Here is a 17,267-nt window from a genome sequence, read left to right on the forward strand (position 1 = left end):
TCTATGTAAAAGTTCATGTTCTTTGTCTATAGATGCTCAGTTGTTCCTGCATCATATACTGAAAAATTTGTCTTTATAGCAAGTTATTTACTTCACTGAATTGCTTTTGAGTCTTATTTATTTATTTATTTATTTATTTGACAGGAAGAGTTCCTGGGAGAAAAGGATATACAAAGAGAGAGATCTTCCATCCACTGGTTTACTCCCCCTATGGTAGCAATGGCCAGAGTGGGCTGACCTGAAGTCATGAGCTTCTTCTAGGTCTTCCACATGGGTGCAGGGGTCCAGGGGCTTGGAATATCCTCTGTTACCCTTCCAGGCACATCAGCTGGATCAGAAGTGGAGCAGCCCATATATGATGCCGGCATTGCATGCCATGGCTTAACTCACTGTGCCACAGTGCCTGCCTCTGCTTTTGAGTCTTTAATGAGAAGTTGGGCATGTCCACTTCTGAGCTCACTGTCCAACGATTTAAGTGTCTGTCTCCCTGCCACACAGTGTTGGTTGCTGTATGTAAATAACATATCTTCAGGTTGGATGGACAGATAACTGTACTTTGTCCTTTCTTTTCAAAATTGACTTAGTTGTCCTATTTTCCATATGTATTTTAGAATAACCTTGTGTGTATCTATAAATCCTCTTGCCAATATTTTCATAGACATTACATTAATTTTTTGTCAGTTTGGGAAGTATTTTTTTAAAACTTTTATTTAATGAATATAAATTTCCAAAGTACAGCTTATGGATTACAATGGCTTGCCCCCCATAATGTCCCTCCCACCCGCAACTCTCCCCTTTCCCACTCCCTCTCCCCTTCCATTCACATCAAGATTCATTTTCGTTTCTCTTTATATACAGATCAGTTTAGCATACATTAAATAAAGATTTCAACAGTTTGCACCACACAGAAACACAAAGTGTAAAATACTGTTTGAGTACTAGTTATAGCATTAATTCACATTGAACAACACATTAAGGACAAAGATCCTACATTAGGAGTAAGTGCACAGTGACTCCTGTTGTTGACTTAACAAATTGACACTCTTGTTTATGGCATCAGTAATCTCCCTAGGCTCTTGTCATGAGTTGCCAAGGCTATGGAAGTCTTCTGAGTTCTCCAACTCTTATCTTATTTAGACAAGATCATAGTCAAAGTGGAAGTTCTCTCCTCGCTTCAGAGAAAGGTACCTCCTTCTTTGATGGCCTGTTCTTTCCACTGGGATCTCACTCACAGAGATCTTTCATTTAGGTTCCCCCCCCCCCCCAGAGTGTCTTGGCTTTCCATGCCTGAAATTCTCTCATGGGCTTTTCAGCCGGATCCGCATGCCTTAAGGGCTGATTCTGAGGCCAGAGTGCTGTTTAGTTTGGGAAGTATTTTTAACGTTGGTTAGCATGTCTTTCCATTTGTTTATGTATTTTTCATTAGTACTGTATAATATAAGTACATGAGTCCTATATATTAGCTTTTCAGCTGAAAATTTCATGTTTTTGGGCGCTTTTAAATAATATTATGCTTTAAATTTTGGTTTCCACAAATAAATGATAAATATTTGAAGTTATATAAATGCCAGTTAACCTTATCTCATCAATACACTTGACATACATGTATTGTAATGTCATACCATTAACTAAAAATCAAAGTGTTAATTAAAAATAAGAGTCTCAAATTTATGATGTCCATGTGTTTATTATTAGTATATTTAAATGGAATGACTTTTTTATGTTTATCTTGTACCCTGTGACTTTGTTAAACTTACTAGTTTTGGGAAACTTTTGCAGATTGTTGAAAAACTTTATGTCAGTTATGTCATCTACAAATAAGGATAGTGCTACTTCTTTCCTCTATATGTTTTCTATTTCTATTTCTTGCCATGGAGAACTTTCTAGAACTCCCAGTACTATTGTTGAATAAGATGGTGTCAGCAGGTATTTTTGCCTTGATCTTGATCTCAGACCAAAAACTGTAAGGGCTTTTTTCAAACATGTATTTGTTTTATTTGAAAAGGAGTATTTGTGGGGAGAAAGAGAGAAAGAGAGAGAGGGAAAAGGAAAGAGAGAGAGAAACTGAGAAAGGCAGAGAAGGAGATTTGCTGTTTCACTCCCTACATAGCTGCAACAGCTGGGGCTGGGTCAGTCCAAGGCCAGGAACCTGAGACATCATCCAGGTCTCCTATGGGAGCACCAGGGGTCCAAGTACTTTGTCCATCTTTTGCTTCCTGCCTCGGTGCATTAAAAGGTTGGACTAGAACTGGAGCAGCTGGGACTCAAACCAATATGAGAAACAAGCATCGTAAGCCATGGCTTAACCTGCTGCACCATAACACTGGCCCCAACATTTCCATCGTTTTAGTGTCTTACTCCTGTAGGCTTTTTTTTTTTTTTTGTAGGTGTTTTTGATCAAGTTAAGAAAGATTCTCTCTACTCTTATTTTTCTGAGTTTTTATTATGAACAAATATTGAATTTTGTCAATTGCTATTTCTACACCCATCAATAAGATCATGGCATTTTTCTTCTTCAGCCTGTTGTGTGAGTGGGTTGTAATATGATTTTGAAAATGTTGAACAAGCCATGCCTCTTGTAATAAAGCCCAATTAAAATGGTAGTGGTAGAAAAAATTATGGTTAAAAATCTCATAACATAAAATTTATCATATTGACTATTTTTAAGTGTACAGTTCAATAATGTAAAGTATATTCACATTGTTAATCAATGGATCTTCAGAACTTCGCCATTTTGCAAAATTTGAAACTCTATATGCATTAAACAACATGTGCCTTTTTTACCTCCCTGATCCTGGAAACCACTGCTCTGTTTCATGAATTTGACTACTTTAAACATCTCATGTAACTAGAATCCTGTGGTATTTTCCTTTCTATGACTGGCTTATCTCACTTAGCATAATGTTCTCAGAATTTATCCATATTGTAAACATGTGACAGGATTTCCTTCCTTTTTTTCCTCCCTGCTTTATTGAAGTATAATTGACAAGTAAAAATTGTTTAAGGAGTACAACCTGATATTTTGAAATATGTGTAAGTTGTGAAATAATCACCACAATCAAGCTGATTAACACATCTGTTTCCTCATAGAGCTACGATTTTCTTTTTATGTTGATGAGAACACTTAAGATTTACTTTTAGCAAATTTCACATATACAATATTGCTATTCACATTGCTGTGAGCTAGATCCCTAGAACTTTTTCATCTTGTATACCTGAATATTGTATACTTTGATCAAGATTTCCTTCCTTTTAAAATATTGATAACATCCCACTTCAGGTACATACCACATTTTATTTATCCATCCATCTGTCACTGGACATTTAGATTGTTTCTAGGTCTCATTTTTTATGAAAGGTACTATTTTGAAGATGAGTACAGATATCTCTTTGAGACCTTGCTCTCAATTGTTTTGGATGTATATTCAGAAATGAGGTTACAAAAATATTTGGTAGTTCTACCTTTATTGTAAACTTTTGATTTATTTTCACTTTATTTAAAAACAGAGGAAGAGAAAGAGAGGGAGAGAGAGAGAGAGAGATACACACAGAGATCTCTCATCCACTAGTTCACATCCCAAATCAACATAGCAGCCAGGGCTGGACCATGCTGAAACCAGGAACTAGCAACTCCATCTGGGTCTCCCATTTGGGTATCAGGGCCTCAAGTACTCAAGTCATCAGGAATTAGCAGGAAAGTGGATTGTAAGCAAAGCCAGGACTTGAACCAGTCACTGTGACAGAGTTGGAGGCATTCCAAGGACAACTTAACTGCTGCCCCACAATGTCTACCCTAATTCTATTTTTATTTTTTTTGCAAAGCCTCTATATTCTTTTCAACAATAGTCACAATGTTTTATGGTTCTACCAGCAGTTCACAAGGTTTCTAATTCCCTACTTCCTCATTGATTGATCTTTTCTTTTGTTTGATGGTAGGCATCCTTATTTGATATGAGAGGATACCTCATTGTAATTTTGATTTGTATTTCACTGATGATTGGTGATGTTGAATATCTTTTTATATGCTCATTGAGAAATGTCTATACATGTCTGAGGCCATTTTAAAAATGGGTTATTTGATTTTTATTGTTGTGTTATAGGAGCTCTTTATGTATTTAGATATTAATCTCATGCCAGATTTATAATTTACAAATATTTTCCTCTGTTTTGTAGCCTGCCTTTTCATATTGTTCATTGTGTATTTCGATGCAAAAAATTAAAAAGTTTGATGTAGTTCCGTTTGTCAATTTTTGCTTTTATTGCCTGTGCTTTTGGTGCCATATCTAAGAGGTTATGATAAGTTCAATGTCAGAGTTTCTTCCTGCTTTCTGCTAGGAGTTTTATATTTCTAGACCTTATGTTTATGTCTTTAATATATTTTAAGGTAATTTTTGTTTATGGTATAAGCTAAGGGCTGCTTCATTCTTTTCCATATAAATATAATTCTTGTATATTGTTAAATTCTCTTTGCTAACGATTTAAGATTCTTGGGTGTATGTTTAAAAGGGGTATTGGGGCCGGTGCCGTGGCTCACTAGGCTAGTCCTCCGCATTGCGACACCAGCACACCGGGTTCTAGTCCCGGTTGGGGCGCCAGATTCTGTCCCAGTTGCCCCTCTTCCAGGCCAGCTCTCTGCTGTGGCCAGGGAGTGCAGTGGAGGATGGCCCAAGTGCTTGGGCCCTGCACCCCATGGGGAGACCAGGATAAGTAGCTGGCTCCTGCCATCGGATCAGCGCGGTGCACCGGCCATGGCGGCCATTGGAGGGTGAACCAACGGCAAAGGAAGACCTTTCTCTCTGTCTCTCTCTCTCACTGTCCACTCTGCCTGTCAATAAATAAATAAATAAATAAAAAGGGGTATTGGGCTATACTTTTTTCTTTTTCTGTTATCTATGAATTCTTTTTGTCTGGGTACCACTGATTTTAAAAACTGGAAATGTGTTCATTACTTACCTATTTTCTAATTAATTTCTGAAGACATTGTATAGAATTAGTGTTAGTTCTTTAATCTTTTGATGGAATTCTCCAGTGAAATATTCCAGGTTCCAACATTTTTATTTTTTACAGAGTTCTATATATTTTTAGGTAAAATCTTACTAAGATTTAAAGTCCTTTAATAGTTACAGGTTATTCTAATTTTACAGAATTAGTTTCTATTTTTAAAAAATATTTATTTATTTGTTTTGAAAATCAGAGTTACACAGAGAGAGAGAGAGATACACACACAGAGAGAGCTTTCATTGGCTGGTTCACTCTCCATATGGCCACAATGGCCAGTGCTGGGCCAGGGCGAATCCAGGAGCCAGGAGCTTTATACAGGTCTCCCACATGGATGTCTGGGGTCCAAACACTTGGGCCATCTTTCACTTCTTTTCCCAGGTCAATAGCAGGATGCTGGATTGGAAGTGGAGCAGCCAGGATATGAACTGGTGCCTGTAAGGGATGCTGGTGTTGCAGGCAGCAACTTTATCTGCTATGCCACAACAGTGGCCCCTGTTTTTAATTTTTAACTGAAACATAAAATCTGTACATGTTTATGAGGTAATACAATGTTTTGATACATGAATATATTGTGTAGTGGTCAAATGGAGGTAAAGATACTTAACTTCTCAAACATTTGACATATCCTTTGATGAAAACTTTCAAAATACTTTCTTCTAGCCTTTATATATCTATAATATATATGTATTATACATCTATAATATATATTTATATATATAAGTTGGCATTGTGGCACAGCAGGTTAAGTTGCTTGCAATGAAAGTTTACCATATTGGAGTGACGGCTCAAGTTCTGCCTGCTTTGCTGCTTTGCTGCTTTGCTTTTTCTTTTTTTTTTTTAATGCTTTATTTATCTATTTGAGAGGTAGAGTTACAGGCAGTGAGAAGGAAAGACAGAGAGAAAGGTCTTCCATCTACTGGTTCACTCCCTAAGTGGCCACAGTGGTTGGAGCTGAGCCGATCTGAAGCCAGGATCCAGGATCCAAGAGCTTCATCCGGGTCTCCTTAGTGGGTTTAGGGGCCCAAGAGCTTGGGCCATCTCCTGTTGCTTTCCTAGACCATATCATAAAGATGAATGGGAAGAGGAACAGCTGGGACTTGAACCAGTGCCCATATAGGATGCTGGTACTGTAGGCAGAGGATTAACCTACTGCGCCACAGGGCCATCCCCTGCTCTGCTTCTGATACAGCTTCCTGCTAATGTGTCTAGGAAGGCATCAAAGGGTGGTCCAAGTATTTGGGCCCCTGTCACACATATGGGAAACCAGGCATAGCTTTGGCTATGACCTGGCTCAGCTCTGGCTTTTTCTTTGGGAAGTCAATCAGCAGATGGAGATCTCTTTTTCTCTCTCCCCTCTCCCTCTCCCTCCCCCTCCCTCTCCTTTCTCCATACCATTTCATCTAACTCTGTTGCCCTATTTTCTAAATAAATAAATATTTAAAAATTATAGTACATTATTGTTATCTATAGTCACTCCCCCTACTCAATATGACACCAGAACTAATTATTCCCATCTTATTATAACTTAGCATCCACTAATCGACTCTATCCCAACTCTTCCTTCCACTTAAAATCCCCAGATTCTGATTGTAGCAGCATTCATGAACAGAGATACCAAGGCCTTTAGCAGGAAGTAGTCATTTGTCTTATTATTGTTATTATTATTATATTTATGCTGGTATATTGGATTTTTATCCAAAAACCTGAGATTGGAACAAGGAAAGGTATTTTATTACGTATGGTTTTAGCTTCTTTGTTTTCCTTCTATGGCTACATGCATACATTTGTTTGAATATTCTAATGTTACATGGCAGCCACAGGAATTGATAAAATAATGCCCATGCATACATAGTTACTGATGATTTTTTTCTATATGTAAAATGAGCTGTATGTCTGGCATGGATTAACACCATTGCTCTGTACTAGCAAGCAGAGCCTGAAAGGTTACATATAAGCAGAGAATAATGACAGTTGAAACATTCATAGGCAAGCAGATAATGATCACATTTTATTTCCAGGGTAAGTTTATTTTTCTCTGACCTTTGGAAGACCTCTACCACATGGTAACCACAGTTCTACTCCCAACTTTCATAGGGTAAACTTTCTTAGATCCTACATGTGAGTGAAATCATGAAGTATTAATCTTTCTGTGCCTAATTTATTTTACTTGATTGTTTTCCAGTTCCATCCTTGTTGTGGCAAATGGCAGTATTTCATCCATTTTATCACTTAATGGTATTCTATTGTATATATATATACCAAATTTTATTTGTCAGTTGGTAGACACTTGAGTTGATTTGATTTCCTGGCTATTATGAATATTTATGGAAAAATCTTTTAAGTGCTGATACCTCTTCAACAGACTGACTTCATTTTTTTATCTATACCCAGTAGTGGAATTTCTGGATCATGATATTTCTATTTTTAATTTATTAAGAAACTTTCATACTGCTTCCACAATGGCTGTACTCATCTACATTTGTACCAATAGTTTGAAGGGATTCCCTTTTATCAACCTGCTTGCTGGCAGTAGTGACATTTTGTCTTTTGAAAGTAAATCCTAACTAGAAAGAGGAGATATTTCATTGTATTACAGTGGTTTTGATTTGCATTTCCCTGATGATTAGTTGATCACTTAGCAATTTTTTAATTATTTTTTTAACTTTTATTTAGCAAATATAAATTTCCAAAGTACAGCTTATGGATTACAATGGCTGTCCCCCCAACCCCCATAACTTCCCTCCCACCCACAACCCTCCCAACTCCTGCTCTCTCTGCCATTCCATTCACATCAAGATTCATTTTCAATTATCTTATATATACAAAAGATCAACTTAGTATATATTAAATAACGATTTCAACAGTTTGCACCCACACAGAACATAAAGTGTAAAATACTGTTTGAATACTAGTTATAGCATTAATTCACATTGAACAACACATTAGGACAGAGATCCTACATGGGGAATAAGTGCACAGTGACTCCTGTTGTTGACTTAACAATTTGACACTCTTGTTTATGGTGTCAGTAATCTCCCTAGGCTCTTGTCACGAGTTGCCAAGGCTATGGAGGCCTTTTGAGTTCACCAACTCTGATCTTATTTAGACAAGGTCATAGTCAAAGTGGAGGTTCACTCCTCCCTTCAGAGAAAGGTACCTCCTACTTTCATGGCAGGTTCTTTCTACTGGGATCAAACTCGCAGAGATCTTTCACTTAGGTCCTCCTTTTTTATTTTTTGCCAGAGTGTCTTGGCTTTCCATGCCTAAAATACTCTCATGGGCTCTTCAGTCAGATCTGAATGCTTTAAGGGCTGATTCTGAGGCCAGAGTGCTGTTTAGGACATCCGCCATTCTATGAGGCTGCTGTGTATCCCGTTTCCCATGTTGGATCATTCTCTCCCTTTTTTATTCTATCAGTATTCACAGACACTAGTCTTGTTTATGTTATCTCTTTGACCCTTAGACTTAGCAGTATGATCAATTGTGAACTGAAGTTGATCACTTGGACTAGTGAGATAGCATTGGTACATGCCATCTTGTTGGGATTGAATTGGAATCCCCTGGCACGTTTCTAACTCTACCATTTGGGGCAAGTCAGCTTGAGCATGTCCCAAATTGTACATCTCCTCCCTCTCTTATTCCCACTCTTATATTTAACAGGGATCACTTTTCAGTTAAATTTAAACACCTAAGAATAAATGTGTGTTAATTACAGAGTTCAACCAATAGTATTAAGTAGAACAAAAAAAATACTAAAATGGATAAAGTATTACATTGTACATCAACAGTCGGGACAAGGGCTGATCAAGTCACTCTTTCTCATATTTTCCATTTCATTTCAAAAGGTTTCCTTTTTGGTGCTCAGTTAGTTGTTTTCCAGATTCATCCATTTTGTTGCAAATGACCGGATTTCATTGTTTTTTACTGCTGTATAATATTCTATAGAGTACATGTCCCATAATTTCTTTATCCATTCTACTGTTGCCAAACTCATATTCTATGAGTTCCAATAGTCTCTTAGTAGAGTTCTTTGGATCCCCTAAATAAAGAATCATATCATCTGCAAAGAGGGATAGTTTGACTTCTTCCTTCCCAGTTTGTATCACTTTAATTTCTTTTTGTTGCCTTATAGCTCTGGCTAAAACTTCCAGAACTATGCTAAATAGCAGTGGTGAGAGTGGGCATCCCTGTCTGGTACCAGATCTCAGTGGAAATGCTTCCAACTTTTCTCCATTCAATAGGATGCTGGCCAGGATTTTTTCATAAATTGCTTTGATTATATTGAGGAATGTTCCTTCTATACCTAGTTTGCTTAGAGTTTTCATCATGAACGGGTGTTGTATTTTATCGAATGCTTTATCTGCATCTATTGAGATAATCATAAGGCTTTTCTTCTGCAGTTTGTTAATCTGGTGTATCACATTGATTGATTTGCGAACACTGAACCATCCCTGCATACCAGGGATAAATCCCAATTGGTCTGGGTGGATGATCTTTCTGATGTGTTGTTGCATTCTATTGGCCAGAATTTTATTGAGGATTTTTACTTCTATGTTCATTAGGGATATTGGTGTGTAATTTTCTTTCAATGCTGCATCTTTTTCAGGCTTAGGGATTAAGGTGATGCTGGCTTCATAGAAAGAATTTGGGAGAATTCCCTCTTTTTCAATTGTTCTGAATAGTTTGAGAAGAATTGGAGTCAGTTCTTCTTTAAATGTCTGGTAGAATTCAGCAGTGAATCCATCTGGTCTTGGGCTTTTCTTTGTTCAGAGGGCCTTTATTACTGTTTCAATTTCTGTCTCAGTTATGGGTCTGTTTAGGTTTTCTATGTCTTCCTGGTTCAATTTAGGTAGGTTGCATGTGTCCAGGAATCTATCCATTTCTGATAGATTTCCCTGTTTGCTGGCATACAAGTCCTTGTAATTTCTGATGATTGCTTTTATTTCTGAGGTGTCTGTTATTAACATTTCCTTATTCATCTCTGATTTTATTGATTTGGGTCTTTTCTTTTTTTAGTTAGTTGGGCCAATGGGGTGTTAATTTTGTTTATTTTTTCAAAAAAACAGCTCTTCATTTGGCTGATTTTTTGTAATGCTGTTTTTGGATTCGATCCTGTTGATTTCTTCTCTGATTTTAATTATTTCTCTTCTACTAGATTTGGGTCTGGTTCGCTTCAGTTCTTTTAGATCCTTGAGATGCATTGAAAGCTCATTTATTTGGTACCTTTCTAATTTCTTGATGTAGGCACCTATTGCTATAAATTTTCCTCTTAACACTGCTTTTTATTCCCATAAGTTTTGATATGTTGTGTTGTTATCCTCATTTACTTCCAGAAAGTTTTTGATTTCTCTTTTGATTTCTTCTATGACCCAGTGTTCATTCAGGAGCATGTTGTTCAATCTCCATGTGTTTGCGTATGCTCTAGGGATTCCTGAGTTGCTAATTTCCAACTTCATTCCTTTATGGTCTGAGAAGCTGCATGGTATGATTCTAATTCTTTTGAATTTGCTGAGACATGCTTTATGGCCTAGTATGTGGCCAATCCTAGATAGGTTCCATGCAATGCTGAGAAGAATGTAAGTTCTTTTAGTGTAGGATGAAAAGTTCTATAGATATCTGTTAGATCCATTTGGGCAATAGTATCGATTAAATCTACTGTTTCCTTGTTGATCTTCTATCCAGTTGATCTGTCTATTTCTGTTAATGGAGTATTAAAGTCCCCTAGTACTATTGTATTGGAGTCTAAGTCTCCCTTTAAGTCCCTTAACATATCTTTTAAAAAACTGGTGCCCTCTAATTAGGTGCATATACATTGATAATCCTTATATCTTCCTGTTGAATTGATCCCTTAATCATTTTATAGTGCCCCTCTTTGTCTCTCCTAACAGTTTTTGTGTTAAAGTTTATTTTGTCTGATATTAAGATGGCTACATCCGCTCTTTTTTTCATTTCTGTTGGCATGGTATATCTTTTTCCAGCCTTTCACTTTCAGTCTGCATGCATCTTTGTTGGAAAGATGTGTTTCTTGTAAGCAGCAAATAGATGGGTGTTGTTCCTTTATCCATTCAGCCAGTCTGTGTCTTTAAACTGAAGAGTCGAGGCCATTAACGTTCAATGTAACTATTGATAAGTAGTAACTTTGCCCTGCCATTTTCCCAAAGATATTTTCTAATATATGCCTTGGACTTCCTGTGACCTTTTTTTTTAACTTTTATTTAATGAATATAAATTTCCAAAGTACAGCTTATGGATTACAATGGCTTCTCCCCAACAACATCCCTCCCACCCGCAACCCTCCCCTTTCCCATTCCCTCTCCCCTTCCATTCACATGAGGATTCATTTTCAATTCTCTTTATATACAGAAGATCAGTTTAGCATACATTAAGTAAGGATTTCAACAGTTTGCTCCCACACAGAAACATAAAGTGAAAACAAATGGATGATTTTTTAAATGATGATGAAATCAGATCAGACCTATTGTCATGTTTAATCCCAGTGAGAGTCAAGTTGGGAATTGATAATTTCTTCTCTTTTTTTTAACAGAAGATCAGTTTAGTATACATTAAGTAAATATTTCAACAGTTTGCACCCCCATAGAAACACAAAGTGAAATATGCTGTTTGAGTACTCGTTATAGCATTAAGCCTCAATGTACAGCACATTAAGGACAGAGATCCTACATTAGGAATAAGTGCACAGTGACTCCTGTTGTTGACTTTACAAATTGACACTCCTGTTTATGGCATCAGTAATCTCCCTATGCACCAGTCATGAGTTTCCAAGGCTATGGAAGCCCCTTGAGTTCTCCGACTCTTATCTTGTTTAGACAAGGTCATAGTCAAAGTGGAGGTTCTCTCCTCCCTTCAGAGAAAGGTACCTCCTTCTTTGAAGACCTGTTCTTTCCACTGGGATCTCACTCACAGAGATCTTTCATTTAGGGTTTTTTTTTTTTTTTTTTTTTTTTTTTTTTTTTTGCCAGAGTGTCTTGGCTTTCCATGCCTGAAATACTCTCATGGGCTTTTCAGCCAGATCCAAATGCCTTTAGGGCTGATTCTCAGGCCAGAGTGCTGCTTAGGACATCCGCCATTCTATGAGTCTGCTGAGTATCTCGCTTCCCATGTTGGGTCACTCTCCCTTTTATTTATTCTATCAGTTAGTATTAGCAGGTACTAGACTTGTTTATGTGCTCCCTTTGACTCTTAGTCCTTTCATTATGATCAATTGTGAACTGAAATTGATCACTTGGACTAGTGAGATGGCATTGGTACATGCCACTTTGATGGGATTAAATTGGAGTCCCCTGGTATGTTTCTAACTCTACCATTTGGGGCAAGTCAGCTTGAGCATGTCCCAAATTATATATCTCTTCCCTCTCTTATTCCTACTCTTATGTTTAACAGGGATCACATTTCAGTTAAATTTCAACATTTAAGAATAACTGTGTATTAATTACAGATTTAAAGCAGTCATATTAAGTAGAACAGACAAAAAAAAACCTACTAAGAGGAATAATGTATTAAGTTGTTCATTAACAGTCAGGGCTATGCTGATCAAGTCACCATTTCTCATAGTGTCGATTTCACTTCAACAGGTTTCCTTTTTGGTGTTCAGTCAGTTGTCCTGTGACCTTTTACTGTGAGGGTTTCTCCCTTTACCTTCTTTCATATTGATGACCGTGTTTCTGTGTTTCTATGTGTAACACATCTTTAAGCATCTTTTGCAGGTCTGGATGAATGGCAACAAATTCTTTCAATTTCTGTTTGCTATGAAAGGTCTTTATTTCACCTTCATTCACAAAGGAGAGCTTTGCAGGATATAATATTCTGGGCTGGCAGTTGTTCTCTCTTAGTACCTGGGATATATCTCGCCATTCCCTCCTAGCTTGTAGGGTTGTTGATGAGAAGTCAGCTGTGAGTCTGATTGGAGATCCTCTGAGAGTAATCTGACATTTCTCTCTTGCACATTTTAGAATCTTTTCTTTATGTTTCACTGCAGTGAGTTTAATTACAACGTGTCGTGGTGAGGATCTCTTTTGGTCATGTTTACTAGGGGTTCTATGAGCTTCCTGTACTAGGATGTCTCTGTCCTTCTCCAAACCTGGGAAGTTCTCAGAAATTAACTGCCTTCAATTCCGCTCAGCTGTGTGGAATTATTCCCCTTCTGAATTAAAAAAAAAAAAAAGAGAGAGAGAGAGAGAGAGATTTACCACGCCTAACCTGGGTGTGTCACCTTTGGCACACTCTTAACCCTAAGGAAGCAAACAGAACTTTCTGGCCACACCCATCAGAAGCCTCTAAGGATCCATCAAATACAGTCATAGTATAACGAGAAAAAACACACCTTTCTCTCTCTCCATGCCTTCAGGAACTCCTAGAACCCGAATATCGGGTTTTTTAAATAATATCCTATAGATTCCCAACAATATTTTTTAGATTTCTAATTTCCTCTTCTTTTCTTTGGTTTGACTATATACTTTCCTGTACTCTGTCTTCTAAGTCCGATATTCTCTCTTCTGCTTCACTTACTATGTTTTTAAGGCTCTCTATGTGTTTTTTATTTGTTCTATTGAATTCTTCATTTCATTTTGATTTCACTATCACACTTTCATGTTCTACTAGTTTCTGCATTTCATTTTGATTCCTTCTTAAGACTGCATTTTCAGGAGAGAGATTTTCTATCCTGTCCAGTAAGGATTTCTGTAGTTCAAGAATTTGTTTTTGAAAACTTCTAAATGTTCTTATAATAATTTTTTTGAAATCTGTATCTTGCATTTCTTCTATCTCATCATCTTTATAATCTTGGATTGGGGTATCTTGTTCATTTTGGGGTGTCATAATGTCTTCATTGTTCTTGTTTTATTGGTTTCTGTGTTTGTTGCTTGGCATTGTGGAGATATTCTTTGGTTTCTTCTTCCCTCACTGTGGTGTTTTTTCTCGTTATACTATGACTATATTAAGTGGACTGTCTGCTTTTGATGGATCCTTAGAGGCTTCTGATGGGTGTGGCCAGAGAGTTCTGTTTGGTTCTTCAGGGTTAAGGGTGTTGCAAAGGTGACACATTCAGGTTAGGCGTGGTAAATCTCTCTCTCTCTCTCTCTCTCTCTCTCTCTCTCTCTCTCTCTCCCTCTGTCTCTCTTTTTTGATTCAGAAGGGAAGTAATTCCATACAGCTGAGCGGAATTGAAGGCAGTTAATTTCTGATCTCTGGCTCCTGTGGATATAATATTCGTCTTCTCTGTCCCAAGGACCACACAAAGGATTTAAGCAGTCCTCAGTGTGAGCTCAAATTTCTCTGCCGTCTCCCACGTTTGCCAAGTTTACCGAGTTTGTGTACTCTCCCAAGAGTATTTATGTGTCCCTGAGTTCTCTCACACACCTTCAGTCCTTCACAGTCTCAGTTCATTAGCTCCACACATTCACCAGGTCCCAACCTCCTGTTATTTCACCCTCCCAGAGTCAGGTTTTTCTGCTTGACTAATGGCGGGTGTAGCCCCTACGTATATCCAAAATGGCACCTGCTCTTTGTCCTGCTCGCCCTTGAAAGGTGAGTGGAGGGAGAGACTCGTGTCCGTACCGGTCCCTTTTTTTTTTTCCTTCTCTCCTCTAGTTAGCATGGTGAACTTTCCCCCACGGGGCCTCAAGCGTTGTTCCCTCTAGGCTCCTCCTTCCACTTTCCCGTTGGTGTCTTGGGCTAATGAGGTTTTGGCTCACCTCCCTTTCCAGCGCTGGTGCATAGATTCTGTGTCTGGTGTCCCGAGCTGTGGGTGGCCATGCCCCCCACGTAGGTCCACCATGAACCAACAGTTCTGGAAGAGTTTCCTCTGCTGTTTCTTCCCTAACTCTTCCTTGAAACTGTGGTATCTCTACTTTATTAAACTGTCTTTTCCTGGACTGTCAATGTGCTCCCTTCCTATTCCAGCATCTTGCCGCATCTCCCATTTAGCAATTTTTTTCTTGTACTTGATGTTACTTTTAAAAGTTTGTACAAAGGGAATTTATTATTTATTATTTATTTATTAAAGAATCATTTATTTATATTGAAAGGCAGAGTATTAGAGAGTGGTGAGACAGAGAAAGCGAGCGAGAGAGAGAAATGAGAGAGACAGAGAGACTGAGAGAGAGAGAGAGAGATATCTTCCATCTGTGGGTTCACTCCCTAAATGACCACAATGGCAAGGGCTGGGCCAGGTCAACAGTTCACTCAGATCTCCAGTGTAGTTGCAGTGGCCCAACTACAAATAGTACGAAGGAAAACCCACTGTTCTTTAACACAGCATAGAAGAGCTATAAATAATCATCAAATCTCAAAATGTCAATTTCACTCCAATACATTACATTTTAGGCACTCTATCAGTTATCTCAGATCAGGGGAAACTTATGGTATTTGTGTTTTTGGGACTGGCTTACTTCACTAAGGATAATCACTTCCAGTTGTATATATTTGGTTGCAAAACACAGGATTTCATTTTATTTACAGATGATTAGTATGCTGTAGTGTATATATGCCATCATTTCTTTACCCAGTCTTAAGTTGATGGAATTCTGGGTTGATTCCATATCTTAGCTACTGTGAATTGAGCCACAATGTATATAGAATACAGATCACTCTTTGATATGCCGAATTTCTTTTCTTTTGGGTGAATTTCTAGGAGTGGAACAGCTGGATCTTATAGTAGGTCTATATTCAGATTTTTGAGGAATCTCCATACTGTCTTCCACAGTGGCTGTACCAGTTTACATTCCAACCAGTGGTGGATTAGGTTACCTTTCCCTCACATCCTTGCCAGCATTTGTTGTTTGTTGATTTCTGTATGAGAGCCATTCCAACTGGTGTAAGGTGAAACCTCATTGTAGTTTTGATTTACCTGTCCCTGATGGCTAGTCATCTTTAGCCTTTTCTCATGTGTCTGTTGGTCATTTGAATTTTCTTTCTTGAAAAACACCTATTCAAGTCCTTTCCCAATTTCTTAACTGGATTGTTTTGTTGTTGTTGAGTTTGTTGACCTCTTTATAGATTCCGGATATCAATCCTTTATCAGTTGGATAGTTTGCAAATATTTTCTCCCATTCTGTCAGTTGCATCTTACTTTGCTGAGTATTTCTTTTGTACTGCAGAATCTTATTAATTGATGTAACCTCATTTGTCAATTTTGTTTTTGATTGTCTGTGCTTCTGAGATCTATTCCAAGAAGTCGTTGCATGTACCAATGTCTTGTAAGGTTTCTCCAATGTTCTCTAGTAATTTGATGGTATTGGGTTTTAGATTTAGATCTTTGATCCATTTTGAGTGGATTTTGTATAAGGTGTAAGGTAGGGGTCTTGTTTCACACTTCTGCAGGTGGAGATCCAGTTTTTCCAGCACCATTTGTTGAAGAGACTGTCCTTGCTCCAGGGATTGATTTTCACTCCTTTCTCAAAGATAAATTAGTTTTAGATGCATGGATTGATTTCTGGAATTTCTTATCTGTTCCATGGGTGTACATGTCTGTTTTTGTGCCAGTACCAAGATGTTTTGATGATAACTGCCTTGTATTATGTCTTTTTAAAATGATTGATTTATTTATTTGAAAGTCAGAGTATACAGAGAGAGGAGAGGTAGAGATAGAGAGAAGTCTTCCATTCGCTGGTTCACTCCCCAATTGGCTGCAATGGCCGGAGCTACGCTGATCCGAAGCCAGGAGCTTCTTCTGGGTCTTCCCACAGGTGCAGGGGCCCAAGAACTTGGGTCATCTTCTACTGCTTTCCCAGGCCATAGCAGAGAGCTGGATTGCAAGTGGAGCAGCCAGGACTTGAACTGGTGCCCATATGGGATGCTGATGCTTCAGGCCAGGATGTTAACCCGCTGTGCCACAGTGCCGGCTCCAGTATTATGTCTTGAAATCTGGTATTGTCATGCCTCTGCTCTGTTTTTGTTGTATAAGATTGCTTTAGTTATTCAAGGTCTCTTCTGTTTATGTATGAATTTTAGCATTATTTTTTCTAGATTTGACAAGAACGTAGTTGATGTTTTTATTGGGATTGTGTTGAATCTGTAAATTACTTTAAGCAGTATAGACATTTCCATGATATTGATTCTTCCAACTCATGAAAATGGAAGATTTTTCCATTTTTTTGGTGTCTTTTTCTATTTCTTTCTTTACTGTTTTATAATTTTCATTATAGAGGTCTTTGACATCCTTGGTTAAATTAATTTCAAGACATTTAATTTTTTTGTGGTGATTTTGGATGAGATTGATCTTAGAAGTTCTTTTTCAGGCCTGGTATTTT

This window comes from Oryctolagus cuniculus, chromosome 6 (assembly GCF_051225735.1).
Source record: "Oryctolagus cuniculus isolate XC-2025 breed Fujian yellow rabbit chromosome 6, ASM5122573v1, whole genome shotgun sequence".
NCBI lineage: Eukaryota > Metazoa > Chordata > Mammalia > Lagomorpha > Leporidae > Oryctolagus > Oryctolagus cuniculus.